This window comes from Cryptomeria japonica, chromosome 11 (genome assembly GCF_030272615.1).
Source record: "Cryptomeria japonica chromosome 11, Sugi_1.0, whole genome shotgun sequence".
Lineage (NCBI taxonomy): Eukaryota > Viridiplantae > Streptophyta > Pinopsida > Cupressales > Cupressaceae > Cryptomeria > Cryptomeria japonica.
In genome coordinates, this window is record NC_081415.1 from 130025362 (window position 1) to 130031065 (window position 5704).

A 5704-nucleotide genomic window follows, 5' to 3' on the forward strand; every position below is an offset into this window, starting at 1 on the left:
GAACTATAAATGCAATATCACTGTCAAGTTTAACTGGTTGATTGTTACAATAGATTATAAATAAACAACTTGAAACTGCACAAACATCCAAATACTTTTGCTGACATAAGTAAAATCTCATTTCATATTGTTGCCAATTAACATGACATATCAAAGTGGATTAAGTAGTTAAGTAATTCAACCATAGTAAACATAACCACAAAAACATTAACCATTAGACACAATATTTTTGATGTGGAAACCCAAAAGGGAAAAACCATGGTGAGATGAAACTCACGAGAAATATGAACTCTTTTGAAGTTCATCCTATTAGGAACCAAGCTTGTTAAAGCTTTTACAAAAAGTCCTGTTAAGGACAGATCCAGTTAGAGACCACCCAGTAAAGGGATTGACTATAATGCCCTATTAGAAGCAATACCCCATGAGGAGTAACCTGGGTAGAGGATTTGAAATCCAAGCTAATAGACCACCTGGTTAGAGGATTTTAATAATAGTAATATTTTTAGAGCTTACCCAGTTAGGGGATTTTACTGTTGTAATTTTTAGAAAATAATAGGAGTTTGCTTATCTGTTTGAATAACACTACACTTGCTTGTTCAAATCCTTTTCATGCTCCTATCTGACTTTACACAAACTACAGATACATCATTTGGTTTGGCAAACACACACTCAACTAAATCTTTGCCAAATCTGAAACAAAACAACTCATCGACCTTATAAGAAAATCAATAGGTCAGTAACACAACAAAAACCAAATTCTCTCATAGAGATTACAAACAAGTTAGTTCATGTATGATTGTTGGATTACATAACAATCTCTACACATCATTCAAGAAAGCCTCAATATCTCCTTGATCACCACTTCATCGAACTTAGTAACTCATCACACACTTTGCATTATATGAAATATACTTTCTCATTCCCTAGATAAAAATCATTATCTCAAAGTGCCAAAAACACTTTGAAACTCTCTCCATACAATATGCATATGTGTCATAATGATTATTGTTCATCATTAGATCATAAAACAATATAACCAATTCAAAAAACTTAATCGGTTAGGGTTTATCATGTCAGCAGGTAGGGTTTACCGGTTCAACTCTCTATTACTTATCAATACCGGTTCACTCCACAAACTTACCTACCGGTTACGATTTCCTTCACTAGCTCTTCCTACTGGTTAAAAAACAACATTATAACACTATCATTACTAGTTAATTGACATCAATGACAACATAACATTTCATTAATGAATCTTCATGCAAATGCCAACAATCTCCCCCTTTGGCATTGATGGCAATACAAATATCAATACCATTGATTGTTGTGATTGTGAATAGAAATCTTGGTTTAAATTTTACCATGTACTCTCCTTGTCTTTAGCTTGTAATCTTCTCTCTGTCAATCATACAATTCTTCTTCCCCTTTGACAATAATGCCAAATTAAAAGTAAAACATGCAATGTCAAATTTCAGTGTTCAGCATCAACAACTTGCAACTTGATTCTCCCTCTGTGGAATAACTCCACTCCTACACCAATCCTTCTATAAAATTATGCATGTAGCTTAGGGACTGATGTACTCTACATCATGCTCAATTCACCTCATGAAGGGGTACAACCCTTAGCTGACTTCTAAGTTACTCAAAAGTAGTCTTAGGCAGAGGTTTAGTAAAGATATCTGCAAACTGCTCCTTGGTAGAAACATGCTCCAAGATCACATCTTTACTCTGCACTTTTTCTCTCAAGAAATGATACTTTAATTCAATATGCTTGGTTAGTGTGTGCAAAATAGGGTTCTTGGAAATAGTTATGGCACTGGTATTGTTATGAAATATCTTTACAGGTTCTGTAAACATCATCTTGAAACCTTCCAAAATATGTCTCATCTAGATAGCCTAGGTACAATTCATATAAGCTACAACATACTAAGCTTTAGTAGTAGACTGTGATATACAACTCTACTTCATTTTACTCCATGAAACAAGTCTTCCTCTAAGAAAGAATTCTCTATCGGTTGTGCTTTTCCTATCATCAACATTACCTGCCCAGTTTGCATCTGTATACACCTTCAAGTAAAAGTTACCTTCATATGGATACCATAATCCATAGTCAATAGTTATTTTCAAATATCTAAATATCCTCTTGGTTTCTATCAAATGTGTTTCCTTTGGATTCTTCTAAAATATAGCAACTAGACCAACTGCATGAGCTATATATCCGGTCTACTATGAACAACATAGTGCAATTTACCAATCATTGACCTGTACTCCTTCTCATCAATAGATGTGGCTTCATCTTCCTTAGTGAATTTATATCCTATAACCATTGGTTTTCCAACTGGTTTACAATCACTCATACCAAATGTCTTTAATACCTCTTTCACATACTTAGACTATGTGATGAAAATACCACTTTTCATTTGCCGAATTTGCAAGCCTATGGAAATTTTTATCTCTCCCACTAGAGACATTTCATACTCATTTTTTATTTCATTTCAAATTCATTGCTCATGTCATCATTGCCTCCAAATATGATATCATCTACAAACACTTCACTAACCAATATCTTATCTCCTTAAGATTTGAGATATATGTTGCTATCTTCACTTGTTCTCTGAAAACCTATCTTCATTAGGTGTGAATGAAGCCTTGCATACCATGCTCTTGGTGCTTTCCTTAATCGATATAGTGTCTTGTGCAACTTACATACCATGTCTTTTTGATTAGTTAGAGCATAACCATCTAGTTTCTCAATGTATACTTCTTCCAGTATTCCATTTAGAAATGTTAACTTCACATCCATCTGATATACTTTGAATCCCTTATGTGCTGCAAATGCAAGTAAATTTTTGACACCTTCTAGTCTAGTGACTGGTGCAAACATCTCACCATAATCTTCTCGTTCTTCTTGTGCATAACCTTTGCAAACCAATCTAGCTTTCTTTCGAACTACTATACCATCTTCATTCAACTTGTTCCTGAATACCCACTTAGTACCTATCACATTTTTATTCATTGGGCTGGGTACTAGGGTCCATGTATTGTTCTTCTCAATTTGATCAAGCTCCTCCTCCATAGCTTTGACCCAATGAGCATCTCCAAATGCTTCCTTAGCAATTCTAGGCTCAATAGTGGAGATCATGCAAGAATTGTCTCTAATTCTTCTTCTGGTTAACACTCCAACATCCTTATCTCTAATAATCTGGTCAAGATTGTGATTGAGTCTCACATACCTCAGAATAACATGATCATTATCTTTAGGTTCATCTTCTTCATTGTCATCATATTTTTCTTAATCTACCTGTTCTGATTGAACTAGTACAACAACAATCTCTTTCCCAATTTCAAGTTTCAAAGGTTCTGGTTCCAAAAAGAAAATGCAAGGGTCTTCATCCTTTTTTTTCCAGATTGGTTTCTCTGGAGACTTTAGGATGCTCATCCACTCAAACATCAATGCTATCAATGATTCTCTATGTCCGGTTGTTGTAACATTTGTAGGCCTTACTCTTGGTGGAATAACCAAGAAATATACCTTTATCACTTTTAGCCTCAAACTTGCTAACATAGTCACCTCTCTTAAGAAAACATTTTCTACCAAATATATTGAAATAACTAATATTAGGTGATCTACCATACCAGTATTCATAAGGAGTCTTATCCTTACCTATTTTTACCAAAATCTCGCTCATAGTGTAGATAGTTGTGCTGGCAGCTTCTCTCCAGAAAGTTTTTGCTACACTTTATCTTCTTACCACTCTCCTTTTCAGCTAAGGCCCTGAATGCCTTGAACTTACTAGATGCTTTAGTTTTATCCTTCAAGAATGTGACCCACATCATTCTTGAGCAATCATCAGTGAAGATCATAAAATATCTGTCACCTTAAATACTTTTAGTCCTTATTGGTCCATAGAGGTTTGTATGAACCAAATCTAACAAATGTTTCTCTAAAAATGATTTCCTCTTAAGAGTTGAGGATGTCATCTTTCCTAACTAACATTCCTTACATAGAGAATTAATTGGTTTGTCCAACTAAGGCAAACCTCTCACTATCTTGGACCTACTCACTTTAACAATGTTATTAGAATTCTTATGACAAAATATCCTATGCCAATGCCAACTATCATCTACTTTAGGAATTAAATAGTTGTTGACTTTAGGATTTAGGTGAAATAGGTTACCTTTAGTCTACTTGCTAGTTGCAATCAGTTCACCTTTTCTCCCTTTTTTTCTGTACATACCATTCTTAGACTCTACTGGATATCCTTTGTCATTGAGCTGAGCAAAACTCAAAAGATTGTTCTTTAGATCTTCAACCCAGTAGATATCAGCTACACCACTCTTCTTATTAAGAGAAATAGTTCCATTAGCTTTAACCATGCAAGGTGATTCATTACAAAATATTACAACTCTGCCATCAAATTCCTTCAAAGAAAGAAATTTGCTTCGATCATCGGTCATATGATGTGAAAAAACACTATTAATGATCCAATCATCAAAATTATCCATATGAGAAACTAAAGCCTTCTGATTTGATGTCTTCTCTTTAATGGCTACAAACACAATATCTTCATTAACATCACCATCAGATTCCTCATCAGTGATACCGCCATCAATTGCAATTAAACAATCTCTTTTGTCTTTTCCCTTGTACTTCTTGAACTTCTCTCGATTGTGCTCATTATCACCATTAGGACAGTTAACTGCAATGTGTGCAATCTTGTTGTATGTAAAACATTTCAAAGGTAGTTTACCTCTATACTTACGGATAGCTCTAGGTAACCGCTTGGCCAACAATGCTTCAAGCTCAACCAAATGGTCTTCATCGTCAACTTCTTTGCTGGATCTAGATTCATAACTGTGAGTTTCATCTCTAATTTTTCTCATAGATGGGTTAGAAACTGAAGCTCTAAATGCAAATTTAGATTTTTGAACACTACCATCATAACCATTTAATTCAAAAGCAATAAGCTTACTAATGATGGAGTCAAGGATTACCTTAGTTTTGTCAATACATTTTAGCTCCTAAATAGCTACAACTCGAATAGCATAGACCAGTAGCAGGGTTCTCAACACATTACTAACCACTGTGGCATCTTCCACTTTACCACCAACACTCTTGATCTCACCAACTATCTCTTTTATCCTTTAACCATATTGTTGGATAATCTCACCTTCAGCCATCTGCATGTCATCAAACTTTCCTCTAAGACTCTCTTCCTTGGAAATATTCACATTTTCATCACTGCTATAAATATCCTTAAGTTTCTTCCATACCTCATATTCAGTCTTCAGACCATGGACATCTACATATTCTACATTAAAAAAATAACTAATAATAGCCTCCAGTGCTTGATTGTTTTCTTGTTGCTCTTTCTTCTGATCATCAATCATAATCCCACTAGGTGAAACTTATTGAGTACCAACATGTTCCCAGTATTGATTTCCTAAACTCTTGATATAAATTTTCATTATATCCCTCCATATTCTATATTTCTCTCTATTAAACTTCAGACCTTCCTTCTTCATCATCTTGTTACCTCAAGCTGTTAGGATTAGACCTTAGAGGACCTGAGAAGCTCTCATACCAATTGATGGTATGATGAAAGAATAAGGATCTAGTCAACTAATGAGAGGGGGAGTGAAATAGTAGATAGAAAAACTTATAATAACTTCACCAATCTCAAAATAAACCTCTCAAAGTAAA